The sequence below is a fragment of the Hetaerina americana genome, unplaced genomic scaffold (assembly GCF_022747635.1).
Source record: "Hetaerina americana unplaced genomic scaffold, ioHetAmer1.1.p SCAF_22, whole genome shotgun sequence".
Taxonomy (NCBI): Eukaryota; Metazoa; Arthropoda; class Insecta; order Odonata; family Calopterygidae; genus Hetaerina; species Hetaerina americana.
The window spans coordinates 4,255,143-4,267,307 of NW_027286786.1; the positions used below are offsets into that span (position 1 = coordinate 4,255,143).

The 12,165-nt window shown below is 49.0% G+C and overlaps 1 protein-coding gene across 15 annotated transcripts in view; it reads right to left on the reverse strand.

Annotated features, from left to right (window-relative positions):
* The window catches only part of CaMKII (Calcium/calmodulin-dependent protein kinase II), a 329,599-nt gene that overhangs the window by 277,029 nt on the left and 40,405 nt on the right, over window positions 1-12,165 (reverse strand). The gene's annotated exons all lie outside the window — the stretch shown is intronic.

Here is a 12,165-nt window from a genome sequence, read left to right on the forward strand (position 1 = left end):
ATGGGAGGGCCTACACTTTGGCAAGCAGAGCGTTTCACCCATCCACGTAGACGCGCTCCGCCCTGGCCGAAGTGCTAGCGTGGGAAATGGGCGCTCAACGCCTCCGTCTCCCCGTTTAGTACCGCTCCACGCTCGAGAGAGCACCAGTGGCCAGTTAGTGCTGTCACTGACGTTCTAATTTGAACTTTCTTACTTAAAGCCGTTCCCTGTCGGCTTTCCTACCTTATTAGGTTAATATTTCATATTTTATATCCCTAGTTTTAAGTTTCTCCTCCTCACAAACCACACTTCCACTTCAACCAATTTTCTTTCTTACACCGCAATGCGTTTCTTATGATCGGTAAAGGTGAGACTCCCCTCCGCTGTACGGTTTCCACATACTTGCCCGTTCGGGCAGTCAATGAACATTTCGGGTCGGGAAGATGGTGGAAGCAGTAATGGCACTGGCAAACAGAAGACAGAACAAGAGAAAAATTGAGATATGCAAAGTAAGTGTTGCATTGAGGAAGGTTTTGGGGACGAGGAGCTTGTGTAAATACTTACGAGGCATCGGAATTCGGGTCGCAAAGGAAAACACCTGTGAAATGTAAAATGGAGGCTTTTGCGATACGAGTGTGAAGAAAAATGGCCAACATGAAGAGGGGAGGAGGGGGAAGGAAGGGAGGAAGAGGGGAGGGCTGTTGGGAGGAATTAGGCGGGGCAAGTGGAGAAAGAGGCAGGAGAGTGTTGGGGTGAGAGGAAGGGAGGGAGGGTGAGGGAAGAGGCAAAATGTGACGGAATTGAGGCAGGGAGGGGTTTGGAGGGGAACAGGGGTTCATTATTTAGTGTCTACCGGAGAGCCCGGGTTCGATCTATGGACACCCACAGCTTCGCCCAAGATGTGTGCTTCCCTGGGCACCAGAATTCATGAGAAACCATACGCGGCGCGAGAAAGGGAACCCACACCCATTATTTACCAAGATGCGTTCATTACACACGCCGTATAGGGCTTAGCACTAGGAGAGCTCTCCACACATTAATCAAACGAAGGGGCCAGGTGGCGTTGGACCACACAAATATATGTAGATAAGACCTATGGATATGTTTGGTTATGTACATTTCTTTTACTCGGTAATCTACCGGTTAAGGTAGGTTTTTGGATGGACACAGCAACTAAATAAAACATTTTTTGACTCCTAACAAAACACAAAATCCAACATCCTACTCAAAATCAGGTCCCTCTACATCTCTGAGTACTTTCCTCCTCCCTTCATCCCGTCCAATATCCCTATCCTGTTCCTTCCCTTTCCTCGTTTGCCTAACATTCTCCCCTCTATTACACTCTTCAACATCCCACTGCCGGTCAATACCCCCTTCAGCCACTTTTCCTGCCTCCATAGGATTTCTCCCAACAAACCCCTCTCTTCGCCCAACATACCAAGTACTTCCTCGTTTGTTTTCTTCTCTGTCCATTTCACCTTCTCCACTCTTCTCCACACCCACATTTCAAAAGCCTCCAGTCTACGTCTATCCTCCTGCTTCAATGACCACGTTTCCACGCTGTATATCGCTACGCCCCATTTCACAGTTTTTACGAGTTTTTTCTTAATATCCTTACTCAACGTCCCTGTCATCAACTCCCTCCTCCTTGTGAGAGCCTCTTTGCCTAGCGCAATTCTTCTCCTTACGTCCCTACTACATTGACCGCGTTGGTCCAAAACACTACCGAGATACGTAAACTGTTCTACCTGATCTAGGTTTTGCCCTCCTATTTTAATGCTTAGCTTAACCTTTTTCTTTCTAGAAAATCGCATAACCTTTGTTTTATTAATATTGATTCTCATCCCATACCTGTCGCACTGAATTTCCAATTCGCTCAGCAATTCTTGCAACCCCTTGGCTGACTGACAAACTAAAGCTTGGTCATCAGGAAACCTAACTGATTATACGAATTCCCCGCCCACTTTCATTCCTACCTCCAGGTCTTCCCATGCTTCTTCAATCATTTCCTCCACATGTACATTGAACAATACCGGAGATAATGGGCAACCCTGCCGTACGCCTCTTCCTCCCACTGCCCATCCGGACTCCCCGTTCCCCACTCGCACCCGAGCTGTCTAAGACATGTACAGGTTGCGGATTAGCCTCCTTTACCTCCAAGCAATTCATACTTTCCGCAATATACTCATTAGTTTTTCCCTATTCACTCCTATAAACGCTTTTTGGAAATCTACGAAACCGGTAAATACGTCGTGATTGTATTCTATATTCCTCTCGATTAGTGATCTCATTACTGCAATGACATCACGCGCACCTCTCCCCTTACTAAACCCCAAACTGGGCATCCCCTAAGTAATCATTTGCCCTACTCTATATCCTTTTGTTAATGATCCTGAGAATAACTTTAGCTGCGTGGAATATCAAACTTATTGTCCTGTAGTCCTTACATGATGTAGCCTTTGCCTAGTTCAGAATAGGAATTAGCACTGATGTCACTAAGTCTTCCGGCCAGATTCCTTCCTCATAGATACTACGAATCAGCCCATATACCCTCTTCCTCCCACATTTTCCTAAACATTTCAGTAGTTTCACTTGATTATTATCCACCCCCAAGGCCTTATTTAGTTTCATCTTCCTCAATGCCCTTTCTATCTCATTGTCCAGTATGCCTGGACTTAAGCTGTCTTCCTCTACGTCATTTTCTTTTTCAATGTCTAACTTAGTTGGTCCAAGTTCTTTACTATACAGTTCTTCTATATACTCCTTCCATCTCTCTTGGATCTTTCCTGCGTCAACTATTATCTTACCCGCCTTATCTCTAACTGTTAGCATAGCTCTCCCTTTCTTACTTCCCGATAAAGATTTAACTTTGCTGTACTGCGCACCAATTTCACCCTTCCTTTGCAAACTTTCCATATTTTCACACTGCGTCTTCCACCATACTTCTTTTGCTATATTTGTTACCCGCCTCAATTAATTGTTTAATTCTTTGTAGTTCATTTTGCCTAACTCTTTGTTTACATTCTTCCATTTTCTCCGCTCATCCATCTTCGTAATCATCTCATCCGTGATCCATGGTTTCCTAGTCCTTTTAGCGTTAACGGTTCCAATGGTGTCATTTGCGGCTTTCGATAACCCTTTCTTAATACTTTCCCATTTTTCTTCGATAGCACCATCACCCATGATTTCCTCTACGGCCTATTAGTACTCCTTCCTTTTCAAACCATTGAATGGTTCTACCTTCCATTTTCTAACCCGCCGCCCCTGCATTATCTTTTTGAATCGGACGCAACATTTCATAACAACTGAATTGTGGTCAGAGTCCGCATCCGCTCCCGGGAAGCTGTGCGAATTTATCACACTGTTCCTAAACCTGTGTCTAACCAGGATATGTTCTAGCTGATACCTTTCTGAGTCACCTGGCATTTTCCATGTATACCTGCGTCTTTGGTGGTGTCTAAACCAAGTGTTGGTGATGACTAACCCCTGTCTCCTGCAGAACTCAACTGCGCTCTCCACGCGGTCATTCCTCTTGCCTAAACCGTAGTCCCCCACCTCATCACCATCTCTTCCTTCTCCTACCGTCGCATTCCAATCCCCCATCACTATCAAATGTTTTCCTGCGGGAACACACGCGATTATGTCCTCTAACTTATCGTATATCCTATCGACCTCTCCTTCCTTATCGTTGCTCGATGGCATGTATACCTGAATAATAACCAAGTTCGTCGGTTCTGCTTTTATCTCCAGTAGTAATAATCTATCCGTTACCTGCTCTATGTTGACTACGCTTCTTCCACCCTCTTCATTTAATACTATGGCAACCCCTCGTTGGGTCTATTCCCTTCCGCTGTGTATTATTCTATACTGATCACTCCAGTAATCCCCGCTATCCTTCCATCTCACCTCGCATAGACCTAAAATATGTATATTTCTCCTTTCCATCTCTCACTTAACATTCTCCAATTTCCCTCTCCTCATCATTGTCCTAACATTCCACGTTCCTATTCTAACTAATTTGGTCTTCTTCTACTGCGTCTTCTGTCCGTCTGCTGCCGGTTTTCCCTTGCAAGGGTTTCGTGGGATGACGACCGCGGAAGCCTTGCCTCCCCCGCTGCCGGACACGACACTTTGCACATTGGGCCGAGCCCCGTAGTTACCAGGACTCAAAATCTCTTTAGTGACCATCATATTTATCTTGGGAATGATAATTGAGATGGTTTCACCTTGCCTTCCTCAATAGTGTTTTTAACGTGACACCATTACTTACTGGCCGCCCCACTGGGGTCAGACGCCATTGCAGCCGCCTCACTGAGGAACAGACGCTGCGTGGACTACCTTTCGTCTGGCTCCTAACCTTCGACCTATCTGGCATGGGTGACCCTACCAGGAGCAATTATTATTACTCCCGCCAGTACAGCTCTAGCGGTCATCGGAACCCGCAAGCCCTTCCACCACTTCAAGGTTGTAGTCCAGGGGTTAGGGGTTATGTATATATATAACCATAAAGACAGTTATCAACCCGAAGGTTGTTTTGGCAAGTGATGGTAGACTTCACCTACTACTAAGCCCGCACACAAATTGGGTGGAGCTGCAGGTGCGCAGAGAGGTCCGCCCGGAAATGGAACCCGGGCCTTCCGATAGGTCCTACGCTCTACCCCTGGACTACTGCGACCCACTTATACACGTATATTTATATTCACAAGCATTTCAAAATCATGTATTACGACATATTTCAAGCCACTTAGTGAAAACTGATAGAGCAGTTGAACACAGAATGCATATTTAAGCTCATGCGAAGCCGTTAAGGAAGGCATTTAATTCCATTCATAACTTCAAAGGGATAACATATCGCGGGAATTGAACAGCAAGCGATTCGGGTGAAAACGCCGTTCGGCAACGATCACTTCATCACTTGAGTCATTCCTTTGGTGCGCGGCGGATCAAAACAAACGAAGGAGTCCCCTCCGAGTTTGCCCTCGGTGCATCGGGGACACAGCACCACCCCCCCTCCCCCAAGGTCGTGAGGGGGGCTGGTGGAGAAAATAGGCGCTCGCCCTCCACCATAGCAGCCCCCCCTTGAAAGCCTCCATCCGCTCTCTCCTACCCCACCCCCTCGTCCCTGTTGACTCCTTCTCCATGGCGTGCATGCGTGCGTTCCGTTGCGTCCTGGCGTGCGTGCGTAGGCAGGCACCACACAAGGAAGGGATTCAGGCTAGTCACCATCGCCTCCCTTGGAAAACTTCCTCCCCATCGCCTGGCACCCCCTGCCGTCCACCGAGCCGTGCCTTTGCGTACACGTGACTGCAGCGGTCGATGGGGCCGCACACGGCGGCGGGATCGATTTCGGTCGGCCTTCGCTCGGGAAGATAATTCCACTCGCAGCGGCGCAGAACCATTTAAAATTCAAATATCATTTCCCTGCGCGCGGACATTTACACGTTTCTGGGGAAGTTTACGCGACATAGGTCGCGGAAGGAGGTCAAAACAGTTATTACGTATTGCAGATATAACATGCAAATACTCGGGAAGCATTAATGCCCAGCAATGTCCTCGGGCGACACGCAGTTGCGCTGGAATAATAAAAGATCCAAAGACATATGGCACGCGTCCCCATTCGGGGGGGGGGGTCAACTACGCAAACGGGCGTGCAGAGGAAAGGGGGCGTCAACCGCGCACGGGTTGGTCTAATGCAGGCTACGAAATTACTCAAGCTAAAATTACGGAACAAATTTTCGGCGTGCATATTTTCTAGATTATGGCAGGGAAGTACGGCATAATTTCCTTACTGGCCGTATCCTTTCAGGACTATTTCCGTAAGAACCCTCTTTGGCAATTCAACTCGTATGACAATTAAGACTGCGGATTGCATTTTTCTCAAGATATTTCCATGGGGGTGCCCTCCTCCAGAATAGGGTAAACGCGGCTCACGCCGATTGAGGCTCGGAATGGAGCATCCGGGAAGGGGTCATTTATTCTTCGCCGTGTATTAAATTAGATAAATATCCATATTTGATTCACCAAAATTAAATAAACATTATATCTCGGAAAGAAAGAGGAGAGCTACTCGTGACGTCTTGGCAATAAAGACGTCACTGGCGGAAGAGAGCACTCGAGTGCAAAAAGGAATGTTCATTCGGGTGCGCAGGGGATTTTTAGAAGGCGCTCCATGGAGTAAACTGGGAACTATTAATGAACGTTTAGCAGAAGATAGGAGTAGAGAGGTAGGAGAGAGAGAGAGAGAGAGAGAGAGATGACTCGGCCATCATGGGCGCGGATGGCGAATGGAGAGTTGGGATGAAGAGGTTGTGATTCAACCTGCTCTTTTCAATATATTTATCCGCGGAGGAAAGGGCGAGTGATGCGGGGAAGGACTGGGAAATGCAGCGACAGGAGGAGGAAAACTCTCTTAATCAGATAGTCAGAAGAATCTAACAGTTTCAGGCTTAACTTGGTGGAATTCTTTCATGGTGAGGTGAAAGAAAGAGAAAAAAACAACTTTGCACTTCCACACACTTTTTTAATATAACACGACCATGGTTTCGATGCTGCGCATCATCTGAAGATGATGCGCAGCATCGAAACCATGGTCGTGTTATATTAAAAAAGTGTGTGGAAGTGCAAAGTTGTTTTTTTCTCTTTCTTTCACCTCACCAGTCAGAAGAAATTTTAGTTGCCCATAATCAACTAAGGATATGACGCTTTCCCACAAAACAAAACTTTATCGCGTGAAAACGTTCCACACCCATACTTAAGGTATTACTTCGACTAATTTATTTAAGGTTCGACTACATCAATCCTGGAACTGTTTATCTCGTCAGTTATTCACTTGGCCAAAATTTTCCAATCATAACTTCGCGAATGGCAGAGTGAAAGTGTCACGAGAATCAATCATTAGAGAGCAAAGGCTTTGAGAATCTCAACCAATAAGGCCGGAACGACCGTTTAAGTCAAGGGACAAACTGAAAGGGGTCGACCTGCAAATCTTGCACTGCGATGCAGTGGCCCCCTTGACACCGAGAAGCGAGACTCGGCCGAAGACGTATGCGCGTGCGCGGCACCGGGTTTCCTTCGATTCACCGCAATCAACCCACTACTATCGCACCGCATCGTGGCAATCGGGGTCAAACGCCGCCGACGCCGCTTCAACGTACGAAAGGAACATCCCCCAAATCGCGGGCGCCGACCGGGGGCCGCCGCGCGTGCACAGGGGGGCGGGGGAACACCTCACGCACTACGCGCCTCGGGGGCTGGATCACCCACACACGCATTCCAACCCCCCCAACGCCCCGCCACATCCAAGTGTGTCGTTCGTCGTCCCTGTGTGTGTTTCTCTCTCTCTCTCTCTCTCTCCGCCATCACGCCACAGAGACCAGGGGGGGGGCAAGGGGAAAGTAGGTGGGGGGAGAAGAAGCGCGCGCTCTCTCTCTCTCATCCAGGCTGCGCGCCCCCTCCGCACGGGAGGGAGGAGGGGAGAGGGGGAGGAGGTGGGAGGGGGCATTTTGGCGCAATGCGCCATTGCTGGGGATGCCAGGATTGCACCCGCGTGGCACCCACGGGGATCGATCCCGGGGCCGGGCGGCCAGGGGGTAGGACCGGCCCCTTTGCGCGGTCGCACCAGCCACTCGAAACCCGTCCCGCCGTACCCAATCGACGACGAGAGCATCCCCTTGTGCCGTTTCCGCAGCCGCGTGGACGCGGATAAGGGAGCGGCAGCAGCATTTGCCCTGCTCCCTTCTCCAAATCGGCTCAAATGCACGCGTGGCGGATGCGACCCCCCCTCCCGATGTGGTGAGGGAGGGGGGCGTGGTGCTCCCCGCGACCCGTCGATCGGTGCCCTTCCGCGTCGGAGGCAGCGGCTAGTCGGCACCGCCGGGCCGGCTGCGAATGTAGGTCAACGGAGGGAAATGCACGCACCCCCGGGGAGGGAGGGGACCTCTTTCTGGAAGTGAAAGTGTTGATCCGAGCGGCGCCGCCACGGATGCCGTTCTCGCCGACCCGAGAGGAAGCGCCGACGACTGAGTGCAGCGGCACCACGGGCGCTCCCAACACCGCGCGGGGCCCTCCCCGCGGGGCTGGGTTCTTCCATTCATCGGTTCGTTCGATGCCTTCGACGGATGGCCGCCTTCCGCGTGTGCGACCAGACCAATTTCGATGCTCGAGTTGCGATCGATGGAGGGGAAAGGAGGGAGAGGGGAGGCGACCGGGGCGTGGGGGGGAATGGCCGCTCCTCGACGTGCTGCGGCGATCGAAGCCACTTGGATCGACGCCTATCGATCGAGGAGGTCGAGTCACCTGCATCGCGCCTCGCACAAACACCGAATGAAAACGCGCCCGCCCGTCACCGTTTCGACAACCCGCGTGACTTGATCTCACGACTGGACGGAAAGATCATGCTCGCAGTAGAACATGAACACCTCTTCACTCGAAACCTATCAATATTGGCGTTACGTAACAGTATCCCGGGAGATAGGTTTCGATTAGGACGGAATTAGTTCAGCGAAAATGGAAAACCACGGAGCTGCAGTTCCCCAGGATTAACCGTTTTGACCGACACGAACCAGGAGGAATATGATTCAACCCAACGACGCAATCCTCACATAGTAATTTTCGCTATTACCTGAAATGACGCTTGGGCCGTCATTGAAGATGACGGCTTCGGCGACTTCACGTCGCGCCATCGACGGTTCGGACGATACCCGACACCTGCGACGCATCATGTTTCCCCGTGGTTCTGGTTTTATCCTCAATTATCAGCCTCGGTCGAATTACTAAAAGGCCGAAAATGAAACAATGGACCGTAACCATGTCATTTTAGCGCAACGGGAAATAATTGATCAGCTAATATGATATGCCGAATATATTTGAGAAACGGGAATAAAAGGAGTGAAGACAACCTTTCGTCCGTTCAATTGAGACCGTCAAAAGAAACCAGGTGTCGTGGAGAGACTCCAGAGGAGCCGATCCGGCGTCCAAAATGAACCGAAAGCGGAATATTGGAGGAGCGCTCCTTCTCCATCAAATCCTTCCAAGTCTGTCGAAAGCATTTACGCGAAAATTTGGATTTTTTGCTATCGAATAGCGGAAGTTATGTCAAGGAAAAGTTTTGCTTTTTTCTAAGTGGAAGCATCCAAAGACACCAATCGCAAAGAATAATAATGAGGTCAGCACGTCTACGCTGGGACTTGGCATATCCACGCCATCGACATTGATAGACTTGAGAGTATCGGCGCTGATGCTGGGCCAGGCAAAACGCATGAGAGTGGCGAGCCTACCCCGATGGCCGTATTTGGGTGAAGTCCTCCGGGGAAAAAACCCAATCCCGCGCAACCCCTCCGATGACACGCGCCGAACACTTCCCGGGGTCGAGCGGGAGAAGTCACGTGAGCCTTCCGCCAGGGGGGGGGGGAGAGAAAGAGAATGACCTCGAATGCAATATCATCCCCCCCCAGCCGCAAACCCCCCATTACGATACGACCCCACATCGATTATCAAATCACGCTCGCTTTCATCGTTGAGGGGGCGTTAGTAAACTCCACGGGGCGAACCAACCGGGCACCACACAAGCTTCGTCATTTGGGGACCGACGTATACCAATCTTTTTTTTAAATGAACGGTTACTCGACAATATTTTTCCCGCATTAATAACGCGGGTACTCCAACTTTTCCGGTCGGTAATGAGTCGTGGGAGCCACCGCACCTTCGGCGTTTGATACGGTAGACGCGGCATCCATTTGTGAAACGATGGCTAATTCCGTGATCGCTATGAAATAACAAGACCAATTCTGACGCAGTGCGCGCAGCGTCTCCTGGCGAATCAAACGAACAGGCGACTCCCGGTGCATGCAGTGTGTCAGTCCATGCTGCATGCACCGGCCAATAGAGGCGGGGCGCGGGCGATGGGTTGCAGCGCCCTTCAGAACGATGCTGATTGCTTTAGAAGAGTAAAAGGGGTGCACTCTCGGGCCTGGGTTCCAAACCAAAACAGTTGGCGGGATGACGTGACTGCTTGGGGAGACTTCTGCACATGTCACGCAGGGCACAGCACCAGTGGTCGGCTACCTGAAAGATGATGCGGGTGCTTCCCGAGCACATAAGTTGAATGAAATCTTCCCGAGATTGTCCTTCGGGTGAGCGTCTGGATCTATGCCGACGTCCGAGCGGTCATCGGGGGGAGTCCGTCGCTCCATTGGATCGTCTTAGGCAGGCGAGCCGAGGAGCGAGTCGGACACTGAAAGGACGACCAGCTGGCGGGCTGGCAATATTCGCTCCCTCCAAAGATGGAAGGCGAGCTTACATTTGCAAATGTGACCAACAGGATAATATGGAAGAGATACAGACACCGCCATTGACAGATTCAAATACCCACATATCACCCATACATAATCATACCCATAATAAATCACATGAGACAACTTCTCTACACAATTCACAAGTGGATCCCCTTCCCCGATTACGGGATACCATGAACAAAATGGTCCAATTGTGCTTCCAATTATCTACTGCTCCTAAACCCGTGCCGGCCATGGCAGAGTATGTTCCTACATCTGTATCTACACAACACCTTGCAGGCCGCTGCAAGAGCGTGCGGCGGGGGGTGTCAGGGCACCAGCTACACAGGCATTCATGCATTTCAATATACTTATGCCAGCTCATTTACAAAAAAACTCGTCCACTTACAGGCCAATAAACAACGGACAATAATTGGTAGGTTTGACCTTATCATTAAATTTTCGTGTGTAAGTCAATGTATTCGGGTGCTTAGATTGGATTTGGTTATAATTCCGTATCGCGTGAGGAAAGAAACAGTTGTTGAATCTGCCGGTGCCGGCGTCCATCACCCTGTTCTTTATTTCGGGGGGGTAGAATTTGCCAAAATAATTTGGAGCCATAATAATTCCATCGGTATTCAAAGCAAAATCTGATGTCCAGCAACTTTCCGAAAGTCTTACATTCGGTTTTATTACGTCTCGTAAAATCCGACCGTTAGTTCACGTGACGGTTTACTTCAGGCGGAGATTACCAACCAGTTTGATTCCTAACCAATTAAAACTGCTCCTCAGTGTATGTAAACATTCTGACGGTTATTACATCGTATATCATTGAAACAATGCCCATCCTATTCCTGCCCCTTCCTCGTTTGCCCAACATTCTCCCCTCCATTAGAGTCATCAACATTGCCGATCAATATGTTTTTCATCCATTTTTCCTGATCTTTTTTATTTATCCCAACAATCCCCTCTCCCCACCATGCACCACACCAAGCACTTCCTCATTTGTTTTCCTCTCTGTCCACTTCATCTTCTCCGTCCTTGTCCACATTTTCAAAAGCCTTAAATCTACGTCTAACATCGTGCTTCAATGAACACGTTTCTGCACCGTCCGTAACTACGGTCCAAATACATTTTTGACGAGTCTTTTCTTAACATCCTTACTCAAAGTCCCTGTTACCAACTCCCGCCTCCTCCTGAAAGCTTCTTTGCCTGGCACAATTCTTCTCCTTACGTCCCAGCTACTTCGATCATTTTCCCGAGATCACACTCCCAAGACACGCACACTGTTCCACCTGCTCTAATTCCTGGACTCAAATTTTAATACTTCAGTTATCTTTCCTGTTTCTCGAAAACATTAATACCTTTGTTTTTATACATTGATTCTCATCCCATACCTGTTACACTGATTTTTTAATGTGCTCAGCAATACTCTTAGTCTCTTGGCAGACAGTGAAAGGGATAAAAGTATTGCTATTCATTTAAATCTTGACCTTTCGCAAACCTATCTGATTTTATGCATTCCCAAAAGAAATTAATTTTTTATCACCATTTCTTCCCATGCCTCCATAACCATTTCCTCCAAATATAAGTTAAACAGCATCGGTGACAATGTACAACCCTGCCTTACACCTCTTACTAACACTACCCATCCGGACTCTCGATTCCTCACTCGCACCTGAGCAGGCTGAGACATGTACAGGTCGCGGATTAGCCTCCTGTCCCTCCAATCTATTCCTATTTTCTTCAATATACTCATTAGCTTTTCCTAATGTACTCTATCGAACCCCTTTGAAATCGACGAAACAGACAAATACGAGATTGTACATTCGTACCAGCTCGTTCTGATTTGTATCCTATATTAATCTCTCCATTAGTGCCCTCATTACTGCAAATACGTCGCGCGTGCCTCTCA